At 40.9% G+C, this 27,420-nt stretch overlaps 1 pseudogene; it reads right to left on the reverse strand.

The window, feature by feature from the left end:
- Window positions 1-11,228: 11,228 nt before the first annotated feature.
- LOC127229312 (glyceraldehyde-3-phosphate dehydrogenase-like) lies at window positions 11,229-12,388 on the reverse strand (annotated as a pseudogene).
- Window positions 12,389-27,420: the final 15,032 nt, after the last annotated feature.

Below are 27,420 nucleotides of genomic sequence, written 5' to 3' on the forward strand. Positions count from 1 at the left end.
CCCAGAGACTGACATTGGGGTTCCAACTTCAAGCTGAATACCAGAAAAGCAAAGCAGCTGACTGTAACGAGTATTGTTTTTCTGCCCGCCGCCGCCTGGTCTTGTCCTGCTGCTGCGCCACCAGCCCCAAATAATACACAGACTCTGTATTTGATACAATACTGTTGGCCCGGTTACTTGTTTCTTATTGGCTAGCTCTGCCTTTAATTATTAACCCATTTCTGCTGATCTATGTATTTTCACATGGCCTTCTCTTACCGCAGAGGCTGGCGTCCGGCTCTCTCCAGATTCTCCATCTTGACTCCTCCTTACTACTTCCTATTTCCTCCTTGTCTCCTAGTCCCTCCTATCTTCCTTTCCTATTGGCCAACAGTGCTTTATTATTAACCAGTATGAAAAACATATACAGAATGACATCTCCCATCATCTCCTCTTTTCTGTTTAAATAAAAAGGGTTTTAACCTTAACATAGCAAAATATATTATACAACAGTTATCAAGTAAGAATCACAGTTAACAATATTTAGTCCATTAACATATAGCAAGATTTGAAGAAAATATTTCATCATCTATTCTAACTTTGTGTGTCTAAAGTCTAAGTAACTTATCTTTAATCCTAACTAATGAAAACTATAACCATTACTATTTGTCTTCAACTCTTTCAAAGACCACAGAAGGATAATATATAAGCTCTAGAAATGACAGAGACAACTCACTGCTTGGTCACCCGAAGTTCTTTTGTAATTTTCCATCTTCAGCCCATAGGCCATAGTGTGTCTGGCAGACTCTTCAGCAAAGCAGGAAACTTTAAACTGTCTTCTTGTATTGGCAGTTTGTCAGTCACTTTTCTCTGTGTCCTGCAGACTGTCTCACAGACTCTTCCATGAACTAGGATCTCTGTAGCAATGTCCATCTTGAATCAGCAGTCACTTTTCGTTGGGTCCTGCATGTCCAGTTTATACAGCATAAAGTCAAACAGTCCAGACAAGAGCAGTATCTTGTCCAAATGGCTAGTCTTGCCATATTGGAAGTAAACACCATAAGGAGTTTCTTCAATGTCCATCTTCCTTTTTGACGCAGGTGGTGTTACCAGGAGCAATTATGTCTCACTGTCAAGTAAAACCCTAAACCATTTTAAATGCCATATTCTGTAGGTCTTTGAAAGGTTTGAAGAATGCCTATTTATCTCAAATACATCTCTGTGTATCTTGAAAACCTAACTAACTTAACTCTAAGCTTGGACTATCATAGGTAATTATCTATAATCTGTACTACATTATACAATATGTTTCTGAATGAACTATATAAACACAATACCTAAACAAAAGGAGAAATATATACATCACAAAATTGACCTTAAATTGTATCAATAAATGAAAATCCATTCCAATACAAAGTATTCATATCTATACCATAATTCCCTTTTTACCTTTAAAAAGATATTGGTTGTGATCATTAACCATTTATAACCAAGTCCATTTAAATGAAAACAAACATTTATAAACAATGTTTGGGAATTTGGGCGTCGTTCTTTCCAAACTACTTCCTGCTGATAGGGGGCGCTGTCATGGGGATCCTAAGAAGTTGTAGAAATCTTGGCTGTAGTCTGCGAGGCTGCTTTGTCCAAGCTGTTTTGAATGTTGGATCACCAGCGACTGTTTCAGGGGGCCTGGCTTGATCAAACCACATTAGTCTGGAAGGAATCCACAGCTTTTTATTTCCTGTGGAAACAAAAATAGAAATCCTTTTCCCCAGTAACTTGTCCTTGAACTTAAATGTTGGAGTCAAAGCATTTTTAAAATATATAAATTTAATTAATCCAGCAGCATTTCCTTTATCAGTTGTTATTTTTTCAGCAGTCAAACAATGTAGAGACAACACAATAGCATACAGTAACCAGATTCTCTCTGAGCTTTTCATCTTTACGTGGCTTTATTATTACTCTGTTTCTTTTACTTTTTATTTTTTGAGACAGGGTTTCTCTGTGTAACTCTTATGTGTCCTGGAATTCACTCTGCATACCTGGTTTACTTTGAAATCACAGAGATCTGCTTGCCTCTGTCTCCCGGGTGCTGGGATTAAAGGTGTGTGCCACCACACCCAGTTCCTCTTTGTCTCTTTAAAACCACTTTATTTTTTTTTTCCATGTCTACATATATTTTAAAACACACTGTAAACCTTTAGAGGTTTTTCTTAATATGAATCTGTCTTTACTGTAAATCTTTATCTGGTAAACAACAACATTGCTAAAATGAAAGTCATAGCTGTGTCAGCCGCGGTTTACCAAAGATGGTGGTGGGTACTTTTACCGCCAGCACGGAAAGCTGTGCTCACCGCTTTGGTCTGCGCTGCCACCCAGAAAGCATGCTGCCGGCTTGGAGATGTGGTCACTGCCATTGCCATCTCTCATACACACCAATAAATTGTTAGCAGAGTTTCTTGAAAGCCTTGCGGTTTTTTGCCACATATGCTGAGTCAGGAATCTTCCCTTAAAGGATCCACGCGAATATCTGCTTGTCTCTAGCAAAGCAGAGTTCAACTGAGAAAAATGCTGATACCAAGAAACCTTGCTTGTCTCTGTTCTGTTGCTTCTAAAACCCTTTTTTAAGCTTTTGTTAAATTTTAAGTGGAAGTTCTTATTAACCACGTGGTCGCCATTTGTAACGAGTATTGTTTTTCTGCCCGCCGCCGCCTGGTCTTGTCCTGCTGCTGCGCCACCAGCCCCAAATAATACACAGACTCTGTATTTGATACAATACTGTTGGCCCGGTTACTTGTTTCTTATTGGCTAGCTCTGCCTTTAATTATTAACCCATTTCTGCTGATCTATGTATTTTCACATGGCCTTCTCTTACCGCAGAGGCTGGCGTCCGGCTCTCTCCAGATTCTCCATCTTGACTCCTCCTTACTACTTCCTATTTCCTCCTTGTCTCCTAGTCCCTCCTATCTTCCTTTCCTATTGGCCAACAGTGCTTTATTATTAACCAGTATGAAAAACATATACAGAATGACATCTCCCATCAGCTGACCACTAGCTTCTTACCTCTACCTCAGGCTGAATGGGTTGATCCTGTCTCCACAAGCTCTGGCCAAGCCTCAGAACTTTCCTCATTGTGGCTGGAGAATGAATGTTTTTGTTGAAATCTTACTTCTTATATACTTCCTAATATTGGGATTAAAGGTATGAGCTGTAATTGTCTTTTAGATTGATCTGGATGGACTTGAACTCAGAGAGATCCATCTACCTCTTCATCTTGAGTCCTGGGATTAAAGGTATGTGGCACAGCCTCCTAGTTTCTGGCTGCTGGGATTAAAGGTGTGTGTCTGGCTTGTAAGGCTTGTGGCTGACTTTGCTTTCTGAATCCTTAGTCAAACTTTAATAAATCATAAATAATATATCACTACAATAAAATTTATTTTTTTTATTTTATGTATGTGAGTGTTTTGCCTATGTATATGTAAGTATACTAATGAATGCTGGGTGCCAATCAGAGGCCAGAAGAGGACATCAAATCCCCTGAAACTGGAGTTACAAGTGGATTATGAAAAACCATGTGGGTGCTAGGAATTGAACTCTGGTCATCTGCAAGAATAGGAAATACTCTTAACTGTTGATCCATCTCCCCAGTCACTCCTCCTTAGCTTTCTTGCCCAGGGGTATTGAAGCCTCAAGCCAGAAAGTGAAAGGAACTCTTCTTTCCAGCCTTAAGTTTCTCTTATGGGGTATTTTGTCACAAGCCTCATGAGTACTTAGTCACTCCCCATGCACGTTGTCAAATCAAAGAGTGTGGAACAATGAGGATGCACCTTTCCTTGGACAACAGTGATCACTCTTGAGTCAACAGAGTTCACGGGAATCTTAAGCCGGCTCCGTTAAATGAAAGCATGTTACCTAGGATTCCATACTTCTATTGTTTTGCTCATAAAATGTTGGACTTTCAACCTTTTCTATTAAACTGAGCTCCTTTCCCATTTGAAATAAACATGGGGTTGCTTTCACCAGGGTGTGTCATTTAGATTCTGGTATAACGTGTGTGTCTGGTGTACTTACGAACAGGTCTTGGCAGGATACAGCAGACAAAGGAGACATCTCAGTTCCTAAGTACCTTTGTCCACAAGGAAACTGAAGAAACGCATGTATTTATGAGCTAAAGGACTTGATGCAAACACATTCCTCCTCTCTGAGATCACACTCTTACCAGGAAGAGAGGCTGCTGTTGACTGAGTACCTACCACCAGCTAAGCATGCTACAGACATCATTCCTTCCATCTTTCAGAACTAAGCATGCAGACATCTTTATTGTCCCTATTTTCAGGTGAAGAAACTACAAGTAAGAAGGTAAAAACAGAAAAAAAAAAAAAAAAAAAAAAGGACAATGTTACCAGACTGCTCCTAGCAGAGGGTTTCAAATCAATGTTCAATGCAAAACCAAAACCAAACCAAAACAAAAAACATTCTATTGGATGGTGTGGTACTGTTCACTCACATCACTCTGGAATTGTTACAGCTGAGGCTAATGTTGACCTTTCTGCCTCAGTACTGGGATTATAGGTAGGTACTACTATGACAGGCTTATGCAAAACTGGGGATCAAACCCAAGACTTTGAATGTATTAGGCAAGCACACTATCAGCTGAACTACATTCCCAGTCTATCAACCTGTAACTCTAATGTATCTTCACTCATGGATGATTGTAAATAAATAAATACATAAATCACCTACCTCCATGCACACATGTCTGTCTCTTTAAGTTCATAGAGTAATGTATGAGCATAAAGGTTGGGATGAGACTCCATCCCTCAGCATTAATCTTGGCCTTCCTATAACACTTTTACTTTTCAAACTTCTGAACTAGCCCTGTGTGCTATGAGAAAAGAACAGCCACTCAGACTCAGTTTCCCTCCTATAAAACATGCACACGGAGTACATATAGCTTACAAATGGTATCTGAAGGAAACTCACTCTCTGATTTATGAAATAATTGTTGCCTGAGTCTGGAATCCAAAGGGAAGCCAAGAGATGTCTTTATATTATAATCTTGTCCTTTGAAACTAGCATAAAATTTACTAAACTGTCTAGAGTTTAAAAAAATGTCTAGACCATTTTAAACATGTGAACATTAACCCTGACTTAGATCAAGGAGGACTGAACACTTGAGTAATATCGCTTGTGTGCTTGCCTTGATTGGAGTGCTTTAGGCTGTGAAAACTTCATATTAAGGAGGGCAAGATAATGCTCCACGCTCATACATGCCTTCATCTACTCAGCTATGGTGACAAGTGTCATGGGCTAGCAGGGCTCCCTGACTTAGAGCAAGCCAGTGCTCTACAATGTATCCAATTCATCGAAGAGCAGGACAGAATTTATTCATAAATTAAAATGATTATTTGCCTGATGTAATTGAAAAATGATAATTATCATATTCACCCAAATTTGTAGCAACATTTTCATTATAGGAAAAAGATAAAAGCAACTGCCCTCTTCTTCAAAGAAGGAGTTGATAAACTGGCTATGGCATACATAATCGGAGTAATATTTAGCTTTTAAAGGAGGGAAATTCCAATATGTGGGAACTTTAGTGTGTTAAGTGAAACAAGCCAGTCACACAAGCACAAATACTGGATGATTTCTCACACACAAGATAAGCATGGCTAGGCAAATTTACAGAATGGTGGCTTACAAGGTCAGGGAGAGGGGAGATAGAGACAGGTCACTAATGTAGAGTTTCGGGATACAATGATGTGGGGATCAGTTACATAGCAATGCAATAGTATTTACTGCTATTGAGTTGTACATTAAACATGCCTAAGATGGTAAAAGCTTATTGCAACATGTGTTTTTATTATAACTAAAATAAATAAATAAACAAACAAATACAAATGTCAACCATATCAATGATGGCTACCAGAGTGGCCTCCAGTGAGTTCTGTTGTTACTGGTCTACAAGGTCTGACAGAGTTATCGGTGATTTTCCTGATGGTGGCTAATCTCAGCAGTGTGTCACAGCTGTGGTCTGTGCTCCTTGATCTAAACAAAAGTGTGGCCCTCCTACCTTCAGCCTTTGGTTCTGTCTTAGGAGACTTACAAATATGAACTTTGAATTAAGGGCTGTGTGTACAGGACATGGCTGGTGACCCAGGGAACTGTTCCATATGGGAGATTGGACAGCTAGTACCACTGTTTTCCTTGCCAGACAGTTGTGTGAAATCTCACGGTTGTCAGAAGTGATGCTTTTGCCCCTGGTGGCATTAATAGAGCCCTAAGTGAAGTCACCCAGGCTTATCCATGTCTTTCCCTGGCATATGCCTGTCACATCTGCAACTTATTATTTGGGTCATTTCTTCAGCAGGAAATGGTTGAGTCTCTTCATTAGTAGGGCTTACTGAGATGTCTGTTTTCAACCCTTCAGGTTAAAATTACTGCCTATTAATTCCCTTAAAAAGGGTGTTTGAATTTCACAAGTGTGTAGATTGAATAGCCTTTGTTTGCCTTGAATTGGAGGAGAGAGAACAAACATTACAAGCTCCAAAACAGATGAGCTCTGCCTTCAAGTCTAGCACATCAATTAACCAACAAACAATTAGCTCTTAAAATGGTCTCCAAGTACTAACCATGTCCAACCCTGCTTAGCTTCCCAGAGCAGAGGAGATTGTGTACATTCAGGCTGGTATAGCTGTTAAAATGGTAAGGCAGTATTTGTTTTCCTTTACCTAGACATTAACCTAAACTCCTTATTCTTCCTTCTATGACTTCCTCCATACTTTGCACAAATATACATGTTGAAGTGTGTGAATTAAGTGCATGTATTTGGTGCATGTACCACATATTATATTGAAATGAAACTGGAAACAGCAGCAATGTGCACATTGATGAGTGAGGACAGATTTTGTCCCTGATAAGTACGGTCCTTCTACATTACATTTTCTTTCCAAACACAGCTCTCAATTAGCTTATAGTGGCTGCACAAAAATCAAACTGCAAAGGGACAGCTCACACCTTGAGTGTGTCATAAAAAGCCAAAGTCATTCTGAAGACCAAGTACTACCTACTAGTGGAATGGGGCCAAGTGACCTCTGACTACACTGTCACTGGGGAGTTTGGGCTGCAGCTGTGATTTCCATCAACACCCACTGTCTTCCACGAAGGACTAGGGGCAGCTCTTCCCTAAAATGATGAAGTGGTGTTCAAAGGACTTTGAGATAAAAGGGTCTCTGAAATCCAAAGGCTCAGTGCAGTAGTAGATTCTCTTTTATATGGTACTAAGAAATGACCTGTCCTTGGCCTTTTAGAGTGTTACTTCCAACATGTCAAGACACCAAAGAGGAGTCATAGCAGGTGAGACCACCAGATGTGAAAAACAAAACAAACAAACAATCCCCAACTATTTTAGAGCCTAGACTGGCAGTTACATCACTGACAAGAATGAGCCTCCTCTGAGAGCTTTCTAACTGAACTGGAGAGACTGGAAGTGCCCTCGTTGGGGGATTTTTGTAACATGAGAATGTTACATTAAACTTAGCATGTAAAAGCCACCAACTAATAGAAGCGTAAAAGCCACCAACTAATAGAAGCCACCACCTGGGCTTCATGTAACCAACAGCACGCTTAAGAAGAGCCTGCCATACACAAATGTGAGAATAGCAGGTGCATGTAAGCATCCCATGTGCTTCCTGGTCCAGTGCTTTTGGAGCCCTTCAGGAGATATGTGCCACTGCTAACCCCTTAGCTCTCTTGCCCGCTCTCATTGTTGGGACTGCATTCATTTGTCAATAACCATCTCTATTTCTGTTTCTAACTATGTGTCCCTGATCAAATTCTTTCTGGTGGGATGCAAGAATTTGTGTACTTTGAGAAGTTCCAAAAGAACCTTCCAGCCAGATGCCCTGGGACTCATATCTGTATTTACTACACAGTTATGGGGGTTTTCAAACTTCTTGTGGAAAGAGGAAGCAGGTACTTCAAATTAATTTTCCTTTTCAAATTCCACCAAGGACAGGTGTTTGTTCTATTCAAGACAAGACTTCACATGGCTGATTTCATGCATAGCTAAAAAGCAGTGATGGCCCTTCCCACATGACAGTCTCTTTCTGTAACCTAGGCTGGCCTCAAACTCATGACCCTCCTGTCTCAGTTTCTGAGTGCTGGGGTTAAAGATTTGTACCACTAGGCTTGGCCCTACTCCAGGCATTTTTCTCCACATACTATATTAAGTTTGTGTGCTTACAATGCTGGTGTCCTGTGCATGGATTGCCTATTCTTTCCTTGTTTGCAAAACCAGAACTCTCTACCAGCAAGTGGAGTAACTTGCTGAATTAGCGTAAGTAGGAAGCAACAGAGGTAGGTTTGAGGTCAAGAATTCCAGAGTTCTGCTTTCACTTATAATCCCATAAGATAAATAGCATGCATTGTACAGACAGTGAGGAATCTCCAAGAAATCCCATTCACTAGACACTCCTCTATAGTTGGCATGCAAGCCTAGGAATTGTAGTCCCCTCTTCTTACATGGATTTCAGTCCTTTTCAAGATTAACATTGGACCCTTCTGTTCTGCATGGCTCTATTGGTCACCTACCCAACAATGGGAAGTGAGAAACAGAATGAGTCATCTTGTTCATCTCCCCTAATGAAATGCCTATCCCTCTACATACTTATGGGAGTTGTATTGCTTATACAGATGTGACTAACTGCCCAGACTCCTCCATAAGAGAGGCCCAACATCACCCCCATTCCATAATTACATATGGAGAAAGACAAAAATCAATTTAGCAGATAGTCATCGGTGTTCATTTCTACCCTCTCCTGGATGTGTTCTACCTCCAGATCTTTAATTCAGGACATTCTTTAAGAGGACACTATATCAGACATGCCAGTGCCTCTGCAGTCACAGTGGCTGAGACCAAATGAAGAAGATCCTCACCAGATCAAACCACCAAAGTCCCACATGGGTGGGGGGGGCTCCCAGAGTCCCACCCTCTAGCAGAAGAGCTATTGGCAACTGATGGCTGCTGGCAGAAGAAGAGTCAGAGTCAGTTTTCCTTAGGGATTTGGCCTCTGAGAACACCCCAAATTTGAGTAGATTGTTTTATACTGGTGTACATACAGGTAGCACTAAGTGGATGTGATGGGTTAAAAAATTAGCACATAAAATTAAAATGAAAAATGGTAGGAAGGATAGGGAAGGGATTGGAGAGGAGGGAAAGGGGGGTGGATTTGGTCAACATGCAATATGCATGTATGAAATTCTGAAACAATAAAAAAGAAAACTTTAAAAATATAAAATAAAATTTGAAAAAGGCTGTACCATGTTGCTATGTTCCAGCTGGCTAGTAGCTAGCAAACTAGGTCAGTGAGTATTCTTAGTATGGATTTTCCAGGAATCGTCTTGTGATAAGAATTCACACCCTAGTAGAAAACACTGGTAGAGAAATTACAGAGAAAGAGAAAGAGAAACAGAGAAGAGAAGATAATCTGTTAAAGGGGAATTGTCAAGTAAGTTGCCATCATTTGCAAGTGTAGCTCAGTTTCACTGGACCTTCTGGTAGACAATGTAGAGTTTAATTTAAAATATATCATCATCATGATCACCACCACCACCAACATCATCACCATCACCACCATCACTACCCTCACCACCACTATCACAATCTTCATCGTCACTACCAGCAGAAGCAGCATCTCAAGCTCTACCCCACATCCATTGAATCAGAATAAAACATTTTAACAGCATTTCCACATGGTGAATTGCTGTTAAGTTGGTGGGGTAGAGTGTGGTCCCAAATAAGTCAAACGGGACAAGAAAACTGTGATATTCAGCCACCATATCCCCATTTGGCATTGTTTGTGAGGTATTTCTGAGGGCTTGACTCTACTTTGGCCTTTGTATGGGAAGAAGAAATACCCCAATAGCAATGTCAACAATAATAGCAGAAAGTAGCTCTCAGCATGCACAACTACTGTAAATCTAGCTATTACACCACTAGCCATGAATATAGTTAAGGCTGATGTCAAATTGCAATGATAATAAGAACCATTACTATAGCACCAAGTCAACAGTAAAGACACATTAAATAAATTAGTCATCTACTCTTCTTCTAGGCTCTTATCCTAAATTTCCAAATAAGCTTGTTGGGCTACCTTCTAGAGAAAACACATTGCCGCATTCATTTTTAACAAACATTAAAATAAACACATCGTTATTTTTCACTCAATACTTATTTCAAGCTCTGTCAAGCAAACCACAAGTGACGTCAGGAAATAACCTCCTGTGTTTCATTTGCTTCTTATAATTCCCAAGATCAATCCTCAGGCGTGGTGGAGAATTGGATGACCTATGTTCTTCATGGCAATGACATACTGTGGGCTACATTTATCTTGGAGTATGTTCAAAAGCTGAAATTATAGTGGAAAAAAAACGTTGACTCCTATTATAATGTCAAACACTGGTAGAGACATTTGGACAACATCCAGAAAAATCAATGGCTGCTCCAGACACAGTAAAATACTACACAAGAAAAATAGTGCATGCGTCTTAGGATTTTTAAGAAGACTGTCGGAGTATTCCATACTGTGCAAGGGAACCATGTTTGTTCTAAAACGTTCTAAGTGTAGCTAAAGCTCCTCAGTTGTCTAGGAAACCAGCTGATGAACAGTACTGAGAAACAGTGGAGTGTTAGATGTGATGAGATTGATCAGTTTAGGAGCTACAAAGCTGGTTTGGCAGTGAAGGACACTTTTACGAGAACTCAAATTTGCTCCCCAGCTTCTGCATGAGGTGACTTACTACTGTCTGTAACACTAGTTCAAGGGGGATTTCAGAGCTTCTTCTGTCCTCCAGCTACATGTAAAAAGCATGCACAAATCCCCTTCCCACATGCACATTTAAAAATAAATTAAATGTGAGCTTATGGGATCATTATAAGTCTACCAATAGAAATTCACTAAATATAGTTAAAGCTAAAACAGATAGCTGTGTCTTTTGATCTGTTTTGCTCAATGCACCAAATAAGCAATATTAAACATATTGCAGGATTCCACTTGTTTATTTGTCAACCAACTACCCATATTGAAAACCCTTCATTAGTAAATAAAAAGTTAATGTATATTGTATATAGTTCACATGTATCATTGACAGAACCCCACAGAGTACATTCTTTTTTTTTTTTTTTTTTTTTTTTTTTTTTTGGACAGGTGCAGTGAACTTTATTGATGGTACTCGAGAGAGCAGGGGCTCCCTAAGCCCCTTCATTCTGGGGGTCTGGGATGGAAACTGTGAGGGAGATTAGTGTCGGGGGTTGTTGGACAGGGACTGCTCAGCAGCCAGGGCCTCTCTCTTGCTCATGTCCTTGCTGGGGGTGGATGGTCCAGGTTGGACTCTTACTCCTTGGAGGCCATGTAGGCCATGAGGTCCACCACCCTGTTGCTGTAGCCAAACTCATTGTCATACCAGGAAATGAGCTTTACAAAGTTGTCATTGAGAGCGATGCCAGCCCCAGCATCAAAGGTGGAAGAGTGGGAGTCACTGTTGAAGTCACAGGAGACAACCTGGTCCTCGGTGTAGCCCAGGATGCCCTTCAGTGGGCCCTCGGATGCCTGCTTCACCACCTTCTTGATTTTGTCATACTTGGCATCTTTTTCCAGGCGGCATGTCAGATCCACGACGGACACATTGGGGGTAAGAACGCGGAAGGCCATGCCAGTGAGCTTCCCGTTCAGCTCTGGGATGACCTTGCCCACAGCTTTGGCAGCACCAGTGGATGCAGGGATGATGTTCTGGGCAGCCCCACGTCCATCACGCCACAGCTTCCCGGAGGGGCCATCCACATTCTTCTGGGTGGCAGTGATGGCATGGACTGTGGTCATGAGTCCTTCCACAATGCCAAAGTTGTCATGGATGACCTTGGCCAAGGGGGCTAAGCAATTGATAGTGCAGGAAGCATTGCTGACAATCTTGAGGGAGTTGTCATATTTCTCATGGTTCACACCCATCACAAACATGGGGGCATCAGCAGAAGGGGCGGAGATGATAACCCTCTTAGCCCCACCCTTCAAGTGGGTCCCAGCCTTCTCCATGGTGGTGAAGACGCCAGTAGACTCCACAACATACTCGTACCAGCATCACCCCATTTGATGTTGGCTGTATCTCGCTCCTGGAAGATGGTGATAACCTTCCCATTGATGACAAGCTTCCCATTCTCAGCCTTGACTGTGCCCTTGAACTTGCCTTGGGTGGAGTCATACTGGAACATAAAGACCATGTAGTTGAGGTCAATGAAGGGGTCATTGATGGCAACAATGTCAACTTTGTCAGAACTGATGGCAGCCCTGGTAACCAGGGTTCCAATATGGCCAAATCCGTTCACTCCGACCTTCACCATTGTGTCTCAGAAACGAGGCTGGCAATGCACGAAAAGATGTGGCTGTCTCTAGAACAGGGAGGAGCAGAGAGCCCACAGAGTACATTCTTAATCCTGCCTGTTTCTCCTTTAACTCCTCAGTCTTCCATCTCTCTACTCTTACAGCAGCAACATCAGTTCTATTATTTCCATTATGTCTCTCTTGAGCCCACTGAACATTGTATCTTCTGTGCATTTTATCACATTGCAAAAGAACTGCCTAGTTATGAATAAAAGTCTAGAGAGGATCTCACTTTTATCAGAGTCTTTTCTATCCCTTCATGAGTATCTTCTGCTTTGGCCAAAGCTCTAAAGGACAGAAGAGGTTTTCTGTTACATGTTATATGTAGTAAAATTGATAAACTCATAGATACTATAAAGCAAAGCTTGCCACCGTTGAGCATCTACTGTCTATTATGAATGTAAAAAAAAAAAATTAGGAACACCAGCTTTAGAGAGATCTCAAATAAGCATAGTGATTTTCCTTGCTCTGAGTCAGGTGTGAACTGAAGTCAGAAGGTTGAGGATTAGGCTAGGATTGAGACTTACTTATGAACCCAAGGAAAGGAGTAATAAATGCCCCAAATTTTGAGAACTAAAATGGAACCTAGGATGTCACAAGTCCATGGGTTCTCTTACTCAGCACTGTCTAGTAGAAGCATGATGTAAGCTATAAAAACAACTCAGATGTGTGATTTTTCAGTGTTCTGGTGGTCCCATCAGAAAAGCATAAAGGCCTGTGAGTGTGAGTGCATGTGTGTGTGTATGTATGTAATATATATGTATACACATGTATACACACACATATATATGAAAATTTCAAAGAAAAAAATTAAAAAGAAGAAAGAAACAGGTAAGTTAATTTCAATAACATGCTGTTTAGATCATTGTATATAAAATGCAATTGTTATTAATATTTAGCAATCTCTTTTCCATTCTAAGTCTTTACAATCAAGTGTGAATTTTACACTTATGGGACATTTTAAGGGTCCCCAGGCCATCTTTGCTGGCCAGTTTGGGTCTAGACAATCTATTAAATGAGTCAAATTGCTTTTAAAATCTTTGTAGGGTCTTTAAAGGCAGATCAAAGCCCTGGCTTAAGCCATGACACTGAAACTATGATTTTACTATTGTGAGTCTCGACTTGTTTCACATACGCTTAGAACTCTAGCCATCTAACAATCATTTTTTTTTTCTAAAGAATACATTGTCATCCAATTCAATTTTCCACACTTAAACATGTGTTATGAGCATGCAGCATACTCCTGACACAACATACATTCTTATTCCTACAGAGTTTTGTCCATGAGCCCTTAGGAATTACTTTGGAAATTAGGAAAAATACTTTCAAGTATGATTTTCTTTTTGGCACAAAAATGGTGTTAGTGTGTTCTTCTTTAAAATATGATCTGTCTGAAGTGCAGAGAGGCCTCATGTAGAAACACCTTGAAGGCCTTTATGCAGCTGGAAATGGCTCTGTTGTCTGAAAACATTGTGTGTGCACAATTCTTTAGTTTTGTGTGTTGTGGACCTTTGGATAAGTTTTGGTCAGAAAGGAGACCCAGCACAGCCTGGTTATCTGTATAAGAAATTCAGAGTGTTGTTGTACAAGGAAGCTTCTAAACCAGTAGAAGCTTCACACCAGTAAATTTGTTTAGCAAATTGACAGCATACAATGTCAGTTAATACACACAAACCAATTCTATTTCTTTAAACTAACAATAAACAATTAGAAATTGGAAACTAAGAAATCAATAAAAAAGTGTTTATTAAAGCTAGTAAAAAAAAAGATACAAAACACTTAGGGGCAAATCTGACATAGGGTTTGTAGTGGTTTAAATAAGAATGGCCACCATAAGTTTCATATGTTTGAATACTTGGCCCCAGTTGGTGGAACTCTTTGGGAAGGATTAGGAGGTGTGGGCTTGATAGAGGAGGTGTGTCACTGGGGACATGTTTTAGGGTTTCAAAAGATTTCCATCATTTCCAGTATATGTTTGTCTCTCTTTCTGCCTCTCGGTTGTATCTCAAGATGTAAGTTCTCAGTTACTGCTCCAGCACCAGGTCTGCCTATTTCCTACCATGCTCCCATGCCATGATGGTCATGGTGTCTAACCCTCTGAAATGGTAAGCCCCAAAGAAACCCCTTCTTCTATAAGTTATTCTAGTTATAGTGTCTTCTCACGGCAATAGAAAGGTAACTAGAACAGTTATGAAGCTCTGCTGAGAGAAATGAGAAATTGGAGGATAAAAATAAGTACAAATGCTTTGCCCATGATTCAGAGAGTTTTGATTTTTAGGGTGTCTTTTTTTCCAAGTGTATCAATGCAAGCCAAGTTAAAACACTACAGACCTTTTTTTTTTTTTTTTTTTTTTTTTAAATAAAAGATAATTTAAACATTCACCTGGAAGATATAAAGCAAATATAGGGAACAAGAACAAGATTGATTTTGAGAAAGCCATGTGCTTCCCAGGTGGGTAAGGAAGAGGAGAAAGCCTTGATAGTAAGTTTACGTCCAAATATCTTCACGTGGAGACTACTAATTGCACTGGAATTTAGGAAAATAAAACAGACTAGTGCACATGATCTAGGTCATCAACTATTCAATTGGTTGAGCCCATCCACTAAATATTCGCTAGGTATGACTAGAGTCAGTTGGGTAATTTGGGTTATGTTGGAATAAACTGCATCCATACTCTATAAATGCAATTTTATCAACTAACATGTTATTTTTATCCACTGCCCCAGATTTATTCTCTTTTCAGTGTATTTTCCCCCTTTGTGTGTTCCTCCAGTTCTCCTTTGAGCAGAGGGGAGATCACTGACTGGCTTCCATTCTGTGTCACTAAATAAGGGTAAAGGGACCAAAGGGCTTATTTATGTCTTCCCCTGTCTAGGCTTCTTGTTTATCTTAGATCCAGCTAGTGCTTGAAGTACAATGGGACATTTTCCAAGACCAGGAAGAACAACAGAGAACTGGAACTGTCATCCAGCCCTTCTCATGTTAGGAAATTTCCCATCATTGTTCCAAGAAGGCAAACACATGGGAACAACACTACAGGAAATGAATGGTTTTGCCTAGATACCACATGGACCACAATGTCACACAGTATCTTACAATGATGGCATCTCTGACTCGGCATCTTTCCTAGATGAGGAAAGGTCAGCTTTTCTAGAGAAGAAATTGATGAGTAGAGTTTATATTTCCTCTTATAAAGATTTTCTCTATGCTTACGAAAAGTGATAGTAGCCATAAGTAATACTTAATATTAATATGGTAGGTTGGCATTTTAGGCATGCCCCTGCCTTTGATGAAAGTCAGAAAACCCTTATGTGAGTCTTATGTATTGATATATGGAAGGAAATTCACTGCTGTCTGAGTCTACAGCCTTCAGTATACTTACTTAGGATAATGAAGATTTTACTTTAGAAAAAGATTTTTTTCCCAGCTGTTTCTCAGCAAGTTCCAGGACAGCCAAGTCCACATAGAGAAAACTTATCTCAAAACAAAAAAGAAAAGGGAAAAAGAAAAGAAAAATGAGTCAGGGTCTTACTATGTAGTCTTGGATGGCCTAGAACTCCCTATAACAGACCAGGCTAGTCTCAGACTCACAGAGATCTACCTGCTTTTGCCTCTTGAATGTTGCTAAAGGCATGTGCTACCATGACCAGCTTCCTTTAAACATTTTTAAATAATAATAAATGAAGCAAACAAGTGTCATGTTCTTCACTGCCAAGGTTGGTCTCCCTGTCTTTCCCAGAATGCATACTTGGAAATTTTCAGGTCTGGCGGTTTTTAAATTTCACATTCATTTTTGTACTGCTTGTCACACTGTCTCTGAATGAAGGTGACTTTGTTTCTGCCTCATGTCTGCAGCTGTTTACATTCTCTAGTGTAATTCACCAGGAAATCTGGCCACAAGGACTTAACAATGTGACTTCCACAGCTACTTCTCCTGATGGACCTGATCTATCACTACCTAGGCATATCAAAGTGTCCTGATCATAGAAACTTGTTTATACTGGTTGTGATAGAGGATCTTCAATGTCAGCTTGATTAGATTTGGAATCACCTAGGAGATACTCCTCTGGGTACATCTCTGAGAGCGTTTCCAGAGAGCTTCAACTGATGAGGTAGGCTCATCCTGAATGTGGGTGACACCATCTCACGAACTGGGATCCTACACTGGATAGAAAAAGAGGAAAGGCAGAAGCCAATTGAGTACCAGCATTCATCTCTCTGTTTCCTGACAGTTGACCCCCATGACTAGGTACCTTACCCTCTCATGACCAGAGGTGGACCTATTCAACCAGCAGATGGGGAACGACACAGAGAAAGGCAAGAGGAGGGGAAGCTGTGGGCAAAAACTTTCCTGGGGTGCAGTGTTACCCAAAAGGGTTTCTTAAGGGCTGTTCTGCTTTCATTAGAATTACTCAAACATGAACTGCAAGAATGAATGAGCTTTATTAAGACGCTTGCAGGCAGATGCATAGCTGGCTTTGAGCATATTCACACATGCTACCTCCTTCTCCTGCCTGCTCTTCCCCCTTAACTACTGTTTTCTTTCCTTTCCCTAATGTTGACCCTCTCCTTTCAAGTCATCATTAAAAGAAAATAAATTTCCACATATAAGACAAAACAGGCAGCACTTTCATCCCTGTGTCTGGCTAGTTTCACTTAGCAGGACCCCCTCTATTCTCTGTGGTGATTTCTAATTGGTGGGCTTCCAACAAATAGTCAGACGTGTGGGGTGGTCACACTGTGGCTGAGCAGAGGTAACTGCACCACATCTAAGCCATGGTCGGGGGCAGTGGCCACTCATTGCCCCCTAGAGAGATGGCCACCAGGAGGCAACTGTTCAAAGCACAGACATGCCTGCCTGACCAATGGAATCCATGGAACCTAGAAGAGGAGGAAACTGAAATCTATTAGTGCTGATCAGGTCCTGTGCCTAACAGGGAGTCTGACTCGTGTTCATAAATGGTACTAAAGCAATATAAAATTATAGGAATTCACCACCACACTACCATCCCTTCCACCAACTTCATGACACACTACCTCCCTAGGCTCTACACTCACAGCCCGTAAGGCCGCCATATGGAAATCATTTCAGGACTATATGTGTGTGGACTGGCTCCCAGCAGACTCTGGGTCTTTGCCATGTTCCATTTGTTTTAAATACCGTTTTACACAGAGTCTATGTTTGGGTAGATTCCATGGAGCCTCAGCTTGGAGAGCACTTTCTTTGAAAACTTCCTGATGAACAGTAGAAACGGAGATCCAATCTCCCCGTACATTACTTTTCTTCACTCACAATCCTACTGTCATTTTGGCAGATCATATTTTCCAAGGATGCCTGTAACTGTACCTCATACCCCACAAGGTCTTATGTATCAGGCCCTTTCTTTGTGGCCACCAACCTGCTCCCAAATCATGACACCGTTATTATTAGCTATGAATACTTGGTCTAGCTCAGGCTCATTTCTAGCTAGCTCTTTTAACTTAAGTTAACCTGTTTCTCTTTATCTACCTTTTGCCTTGGTGTTTTTTACTTTTCTTCTATATAGCTTATTTTCACTGCTTCTCATGTCTGCCTGGCTGGTGGCTATTTCTTACCCCAGGTGTGTCCCTCATTCTCTCTTCCTTCTTCTCATGATCTTCCTCTAGATTTCTCTTTCTGTTTATTCTCTCTGCTTGCCAGCTCCTTTCTCTGCTTAGCTATTGGCCACTCAGCTCTTTATTAGACCAATCAGGTACCTTAGGCAGGCAAGATGAAACAAATGTAACACATCTTTTGGTAATCAAACATACATCCCTACATCATTAAACAAATACAGCAGAAATAAATGTAACACACCTTTACACAGTTAAAGTAATATTCCACAGCATAAACAAATGTAACACATCTTTACATAGTTAAAATAATATTTCATAACAGTCCTATTTAGTTTGTCCCTCAAGAAACTAGAGTTAGTGGCAGAGGCTGGGAGATTCAAATTCTTCTCCTCTGCATTTAGTGACCAATAGAACTGCATAGAAACAATGACCCTGATTTCCAAGGCCAGATTAGGAAAAGACATGAATCTTTGGTCTATTTCTTTGAAATGGTGGCTCCCAAGGAAGCCAGATACCTTGCATGAAGTGAGATTATCTCTTAGCTGTCATGCTAGAAGGGACATGGTGTTAGTGTTCCAATCAATAGCATAGACACACTGCCAGGGAGGCTGGAAGTGAACAGCACCATCCCATGGGCTGGGGTTCCAGACTGAATAAAAAAGAAAAAAAGGGGAGAAAGCCCTAAGCACCAGAATTTGTGTTTCTGATTCCTAGTTGGGACTATCACATGACCAGCAGCCTCAAGCATCTGTCACCATGTCTTGCTACAATTGTGGAGTGTATCCTCAAACCATGAGCCAAAATAACCCTTTTCCTTTCTAAGTTGTATTTTCTTGTCAAGTCTTTTGTCACAGCAACAAGAATAGTAACTAATGTACCCTTCATCTGAAACTCTTTTCCAGCTTTCACACACACACACACACACACACACACACACACACACACACACACACAGAGAGAGAGAGAGAGAGAGAGAGAGAGAGAGAGAGGCTACTTTAATCACATCTCACTCAGACAGGCCCTGGTGGTGAACACCTAATACCAGCACTCAGAAAGTCTGAGGCCAGCCTAAACTACAGAGTGTGGCCTTGTTAAAAGAAAAGAAATGCCTCATTCTATACAGAATATTTTTATGCTGGAGTAATTGTTCCAGTTACAGAGAACAAACATAAGAGAGAAGAATAACAATGATAGGAATATCAACAACAACAAATAACAGAGAAAAAGGGATGCTGCTTGGTGTTTGTTAAGTGGTCTGAACTAGTAACCACCACCACCACTACTCTTTTTTTTTTTTCCAGATACTATAAATCTGAACTAGCAATAGCTCACAAGGTAAGTGTAACTCCTAATTTACAGATTAAGGAAATGATGCTCAAAGAATTTAAGTAGTAGGCAGCTGTGGTGGCACACACATTTAGTCCCAGCACTCTGGAGGCAGAGGTGAGTTAGAGGCCATTGGGTTCTAATTACTGGGTTCCAGGACAACCAGAGCTACATAGTAAGACTCTGTCTAGAAAATAAATAAATAAATAAATAAATAAATAAATAAATATGAAAATAAAGTAAAAAATGCTGGTACCATTTCTTTCTTTCTTTATTTCTTTCTTTTAGACAAGTTTGGTTGTCTCTATAGTCTATGTTCTCCCTATTCAAAAATTTGTGATTGCTGAAAAAAATATCCAAACAGCCCACATAGAGCAGTGTTCAATCAGGCTTACTTGTAACCTAAGGATCACTTTGATTGCAATGCTGTACAAAATTGAACCCTATGTTATACCACCTATTTAAATTTGACCCCTACACACCCTTCTCTGGATGTCTGAGCACAGTCAACATCTCCCAACTAGCCTGGAAGCCAGTGGCTGGTTCAACAACTCAGTCTATGGAATTCAAAACCATTACACTATAATGCATAGAAGACAGTAGAGTAATGCAACAGATGGCTCCCGCCTATACATTACCCAAGAAGTGGGCTCAAGAAAATTGACTCCCTCACAGCCATCTGGTCAACCTCTCCAGTGGTACTGCTCATAGCAGCCCCTGTAAGTTGAACTGGTTTTCTTAACCTTGTATAACAATGCATGCAGATAGTTTTGTTTGCTAAGACAACACAGTTCGTGATTTCTTCACTGATTACAGAAGCTATAAAAAAAAATGAAGGACTAGAATCAAGTATCTAGGCTCTCTGTCAATTTACTTTCGGGTTGTAAGGAATTCTTTGGGGCATTGCATAGCTTGGGGACTATGATCTCTTGAAATCAGGTTTGGGTTCCTAAGAACATATCCAGGGTTCTATAACTGATCGACACATTCCTGATCTGCAAAGCAAAGAATTGTTCTCCAGAAACTTCTTTCAATGGTTTTTGCTTTAATTTTGATTCAACAAATATTTCTTGACCTGCTATTGTAGAGTACTCCATGTGGCCACACATAGAATAGCAAGAAGTAGAAAACAGGGTCACTACTTTTGCAGTGTTTGCTGGTCCCTGAGTGTTAGCTGCTAGGTAAGGGAAGTACCTTTAGGGGTAATCCACATCACCTTCAAAGTGTCATTTTCTTTATTTTCAGCTCAACTTTTATAATACAAACTGAGAATGCTCAGAGATACTTTTATGCATCTTTCTTATCTTTTAAAGACATGCTCTGTGACCTTAAGCTAAAACATGCTTTAGAATTTGTTTCTTTAAGGGAGCATTATCAGGACCGTATTCCTTAACTGAGTGTGTTTGGTGATATCCCCAGCCCTGAAGAACTTTCCTGTGTGACTGACTATACACTGACTCCTGAATAAAGTCCCACACTTTCTTTGTTGAAGGCATTGCTTTGGACATGACTCTGATGCTGTCCTTACCTGCCGCAGGCAGGAAATCCCCCTCTACTCTTGTGTCTTGGCCATTCTTGTTTTGGCACTGTACTCATCAAAACCTGAGTATGTTGTGTCCAGTTACCCAGGTTGTTCCCAAAATACCAGTAAAGAACACAGCCAGGACATGTCTATTCCAACAGGCAGTTACATATATACTCCTATAGCTTGATTTAGTATGAACCTTAAACCCCAATTGTGAACTAGACATTAAGCCACAGGGCAGAGATAATCTGTCTTATACCCTGAGCTTAACTCACTTATGGTACAGAGTGGTTATAGAAAGGATACATCTTTCAAATGGTCTCTGGCATTTTAACTTTTAGGGAGGCAGAAAACAATGGTCCATGACATATACATGCTGACTTTTAGTTCAAAGTCAGAATACACAGTCAGATATATAATTATGATAGACAACAACTCACATTTTATCTACCAGTGACACTTTGGCTCTTCAGTCTGAATGTACTTCACATGTCCATTCAGGACACTAGAGAAAAGAAATACAAATCTCTCTAGAAATCCTACTGTTTAGAATATGATATAAGAAGTCAAATTGTATTCTCAGACCTGCTCGGTGGAGCAGCAGACTCAAACATTAGGATGAAAAATTCCAGGCATCCCAGTGATGAAAGTTTTAGAAAATTCATTCCAATGGGGAAATGAGGACATTAGAAAAAGTAGGAAATGAACTCAGGGAAACAAAACATCAGCTCTCAAAGCAGACAGAGAACTGAAGGGTGTGCAGAAAGAGAGGGCAGGAGAGACGTGCAAAAATGGATCAACTGCTAGAAAGCAAAACAAAAACAGCATCCTGGTTTACATAATCTATTGTGTCCAACATGACTAATATAGGAGTCAAATCAGTTCCCAGTAAATGACACCAATTCCCACCCCTTCCCCCAGAGCGTGGAGTGGCTCACAGCAAGAAGTCACTTGAATGGGCCATTGAAATGGATCTGAGCTTATATTCAGCATTCGTAGATCTGTTTCCTTTTTTGCTAATGGAAGATCAAAATGTTCTATAACATTAGAACATTCTCTAGGAACTTAAAAAACAAATTAAAATACAACCAATTGTATTTTGACATATTCTCTGTCTGTGTGTCTGTCTAGTTAAATGTAGAGAGCACTACAAGAGCATTGAAAATGTTCTCAAATCACAAAGCTGAAGAAAAGAGCCAAGAAGTGTAATCATGGCATGATAGTTGAGTGAGTTCCAAAACGAGTCAGGGCAGTAACTACAGTATTAAAGTCAGTGCTTCTCGGCTTTACTACTTAAGTCCTTCTCCAGCCTCTCAGAGTTCACCATCAGCACCCTCATTTGTGGTCTGCTGCCACGGTGGTCATTTTAACAGGCTTTACTTTATTGGATCTTTACTTGCTTTGCCTACCCATGCCTTTCTCACTAGACTTTCAGCTTATAGTCACTCCCTACATGAAAATATCAGACCGGACAAGATGATTAGATGCAAACTTGAGAATAATAACCATGCATCATGGAATGTGCCATCAATGTGGTGTCCGTGTAGTATATATTATGGCAAAACCCTGGTAATTGCCTGTCTGGTTTAATTTTCAGCTGAGTAGAGGGAAAATTCTCGTGAGGCTGGACTCCTTTCCTCTGTTATTCTTATTACAAGGATCCATATTGGTCAGGGAGCCACAGAAACCCATCGCTTCAGTTTTAAACTTGGCAGATTCCCTGACTTGGCAGCATTTACCCTAAGGTAAAGCTGTCTCCCTAGCTCAGCTTTCCAGAGTTCTTACATTTTCATTAGAAACCAATTTCATGTAACCTTTAGATAATCCAAAAATATGAGTTAGCTATGAAATTATGGGGTAGCTAAACCCCAGGGTAAGAGTGGTGTGACCCAGGGTGAGGACGCCCTGTCCTCTGTCACCCCATTCACACATGGCTTCACTCATAAATGGCCTTCTTACATCTTGGAGATTTTGGTGTCCTCTTCCTACCACAAAGAAAAGGCAGAACAGCGGCTTGAGGGCAGGAAGCAGGATGGAAAATGCCTGCCACAGGTTTCCAGCCACTTAATGTTATACCTGCTACAGCCATTAGTTTCCAACTTAAGGTCTGAGGAACACTTAGCATGGTGCTTTAAGTTTTAGATCTGCACAAATGTCTACTGAGTGTTCGTTTGGGGTATGGGAGAATCCAAATCTAGGCTGGAGGCAAGAAGGAGAAGGCTTTGAGAGGACACAGGTAAGAGAGAATGCCTGGCTGAGTCTTAATGTCAGGTAGCTGGATCTATGTAGACAATGATAGCAATATGGAGAAGGAGGCAAGAGAACAGGAGATAATACTAGACAGGTATAAAGAACATGCATGAAAATGCTGATTGTTACAGTTTTTTGAGTGAATAAGAAAAGGGATATTTCTGTGTCTCAAAGAGCCGAGCTTGAGTGTTTCTCTTTTCACCAAGTACTCTTGTGTCAGGCTACTGTAAGCAAAAGCCCAGGCTGGACAACTTAAACACCAGACATTTGTGTCTCACACTTTCGGAGCCTGAGAAGTCTAAGAACAAAGCACCAGCAGATCTGGTTCCTGGTGCAGGCTTGCTTCCTGGTGCAGGCTTGCTTCCTGGTTGGTAGATGTCCATCTTCTGTGTCCCCCCCCCCATGGCAGAGAGGATAAGAACTCCAATCTCTCCTGCTTCTTACAACGTCTCTGTCCTACAATGGTGAGTGGTAGTGGTGGGGGATCACTGTCATGGTGCCGTCTAAACCTGATACTCCCAAAGGCTTAACCTCCAAATACTACCTTGGTGATCAGGGTTTCTGTGTATGAACTGGACAAGGCAAGAGGAATGGGAGAACACAAACATCCAGTCACAGCACAGCCATCACTAGTACTCACTGTTGTAAGATGAGAAATGAACATATTGAGCCCATCCCTCCCCGAGATTTCTATGGCCTGGACCACTGTAACCCACAAAACACTCCAGTAATGGCTTCTCAGACAGGCTCAGCACAGTTCTAAGACAGTCTTGTCTTAGTCACAAAATGCTTCTTCAGAAACCTACTAGGATGTCCAGCCTAGAGTGAGCAGGGAGCTTCACCAGCTTCAGTGTTAAAGGTCATGGTGAGCCTTGGGGGAATCATTCCTTTTCTTCCCTACTGTTGTGTGACACATGGGTTGATATCACAGGGTCAGCCAAGTCCTATGGTCAGTGCTAATTTAAGGCAGCAAATGTATCCTCCCCACGTTGTCTTCTTTCCATAGATTTCAGTCCCTTGTAATCCATAGATTCCAAGTAAGTATAAAATGGGGGGGGGTGAGTTGACTTTTTTAATTGAAAATAAAATTTTTGCATACAAAATATTCTGATCATCATTTTCCCTGCACCTCTTCCCAGGTCCTTTCCACCTTCTATCCATCCATCCAACTCTACATCTTTTTTTTTCTCTCTTTCAAAAATAATCAGGCAAATAAAATAACAAACAGTTCAGAATTCACACACACACACACACACACACACACACACACACACACACACCTACCTCACAAAAATTAGAAGCTATAATACTCAAGCACAAAGCCAGTAAGGTTAAAAGAAAACATTCTCCCAAAATATCATTGAGTTAGTTTTGTGTTGGCCTTCGACTGCTGGGCATGGGGCCTGCCCTTAATTGTGTGCTTTATGTACCTAGTGAGACTCCTTTGGAGAAAACTAACTATTCCCTCATGAGCATTTATCGGTTGGAGATGGCTTCTTGGTTAGGGATGGGGACTAGTGTCTACTTCTACCTCTCAGTGCCTGGACACTATCTGGTTTGGTCCTATGTGGTCATTATGCATGTTCCCATAGTCTCACTGAGTATTCATACATGTGTCAGTCTTGTTGTGTCTGGAAGACACTGCTTCCTCAGAGGATACTCATCCCCTTTGGCTTTTCCAATCTTTCTGCCTCCTCTTCCACAGAGTTCCCTGAGCCCTGCAGAGAGGGTTAGATGGAGGTATTATGTTTTGGACCAAGTGTTTCAAAGCCTTTCTTTCTGTGCATTGTACAGTTGTGGGTTTCTGCATTAGTTCCCATCTACTGTAGGAGATCATCTCTCTGATGGTAGCTGAGCTAGACACTGATTTACAAGTATAGCAGAATGTCATTAGGAGTAATTTTATTAACATATTCCATGAACAGAACAGTAGTATTTGATTTTCTCCTAGGTTCATGGCATATCATGTCTCATGTTTTTGGCTACCTAAGTAATGTCAGGGATGGGTTCTGTCTCATGGAGGGGGTCTTAAATCCAATCAAATGAAGGCTGAATTTTTTTTTTTGAGTCTCCATGAGCTAAAACAAAAATTGGTGGAAACACAGATCTCACTTATTGCATAATCATCGGTATATTTTTATAAACGAAACCTCAAAGGTCTTTTAAAACAGTATGCCTATGAGAAGGAAGCAGCTGATGTCATTTGTTTTTCATTTAAGTCATCAAGAACCATAGCCATCTCTTAAACCTTAGGAAAATACCAGTTACATGTGCCATTTGTTATCTTTTAGCGTAAACCAATGTTGGTGGGAAGGAGGAGTCTGGTTAAAGAAAGAAAAAGACACAGTGTACAGGGAAGAATCTATGTACCAAAGAACAAGGTCACTAATGAAGTGATGTGGTTAACCAGCGGTTGGCTTTAAGGATGGAGATTCCAGGCCCTTGAGCAATGCTATTCTTCTTGCTCCAAGTCTGTCTATCTTGTTTTCAACTCCTTGCCTGGTGGTTTGTGGGCTGAGCTCACTGCTGGGCCAGTTCTAGGGGCTAAACACGCTGGTTTCTGAGGTTACACCCCCTTAGAGGGCAAGGAGAGCTGGAATTTTACAGACCCTCCTCCGGAATTCAGCACCGGTCTCTGAACCGGAAGTGAAGATATTTACAACAGATGTCTCCTTTGGGTTCCGGTGTGTTTCCCTGAGATATGTTTGGTAAAAGCAGAATTCTAAATTTGATGGTGAAAACAATCACTTGGTATTTATAATAAGAACTAAATGTTTTCCTGTTTTTCCACATGCAGCCTTGGTTATTTAGAGGGGTCATTTATGGTTTGGATCCAAACTCAGCATGAAAAAAAAAAAAATAAAGCAGGCATTCATCAGTCTACCAGACCAGTAAATTGTGTTGAATACTTACTATCTTCCTGGGGTTACAAAGAACTATTATATCCAGTTAGGACCTGTGATGAACCTATAACCAGGCCATGGGACAGAAAGGTTATTCATGGTGTTTCCATCATCACTGTCTTTCCTACACGTAGCATTGTATTTATTTAGTAAATTCTACATGCTCTACAAATATTTGTCAAGTACATGAATGAGATCAGCATCTCATGAGGCTTCCAAGTTTGTTCCAGGTGAGAAGTGAGTGGGAATGGCTGTGAAAAGGATGGAATTTTAGCAATGCTGTCAGGAAGGGGTAGGGCTCTACACAGTTGGTGGAGGGGCAAAGAGCTAGCTTCTCCGGATAAGCAGACATAGTTGAGCCTGGAAACTGAGAGACCCAGCCATTTTCAGGAGGCAGAATGGCTGGTGTGTAAGAGGTTCAGAAGTAGGAGAAAGACCTGAGAAGGGTAGATTATGATCAAAGTGGCCAGGAGGTAGAGGATCATGGATACTTGGAGAGTGTTGCCAGGTGTGACTGCACACAATCCTGGGTAGTCTCATCCTGGGTGCCTCTCCCTGCTTCAGCTTTATCCAGAAGGAAGGGGGGGGGGGGCAAGAAGGAAGGAAGACAGAAAGAGAGAAAGAGAGAAGAAGGCAGAAAGAGAAAGAGAAGGAGGTAAGGGAAGGAGGGAGGGAAGGAGGAAGAGAAATCACCTGCCTTCCCTTGTACTGTTCCAAGTGAGTCATAGGATTATAATTTTCACAGTCAATTCTGATGTAAAGATAGGTACAGAAAGAATAAATTTTCATAAACTTCAAGATACACACACACACACACACACACACATATATATATGGAGAGAGAGGGAGGCATGGGGGAGAATGAGCATTGAGAGTGTGAGGAAGTGTTTATGCTCAGAAACAGCACCCCAAATCCGTCCCTTGGAATTAACTAGGGTAACATTTAGAGGCCTCTCTCTAAAGCTGTAATATCATCTGAACCCCAGATCCACTCACAAGTGAATGTGCCTTTCTGAAATATCCCCAACAAAAGGAACCTGAATTCACTCTATGGAGGATGGCCCTGAAGTCAAACAACACCCAGAGCCCTGATGACATTTGTCCCCACCTGTCCTTAGTGTTCAAGGCCCGTTCCTTCTTCTAAAAATGATTTATTCTTCCTCTACTTTGGCTACAGACAGAATGGAAGCTTCTAGATACCATTGTGGTTTTGGTACTCATCTTTCCATGATGCCCCAATGTACAAATCAGCTTGGTAAGTTTTTCTCCTATTCATATATCCATAGTCAATTTCTAGGTCTCAGATATCGATCTTCCACAGGAGAAAGAGACCTCTTTGGCCCCTATAGGTAAAAAGACAATAGGGGCCTGAGCATTGTCATTCCTCTGAGTAGAACAGCATCTTCT

This window comes from Phodopus roborovskii, unplaced genomic scaffold, assembly GCF_943737965.1.
Source record: "Phodopus roborovskii unplaced genomic scaffold, PHOROB, whole genome shotgun sequence".
Classification (NCBI taxonomy): Eukaryota; Metazoa; Chordata; class Mammalia; order Rodentia; family Cricetidae; genus Phodopus; species Phodopus roborovskii.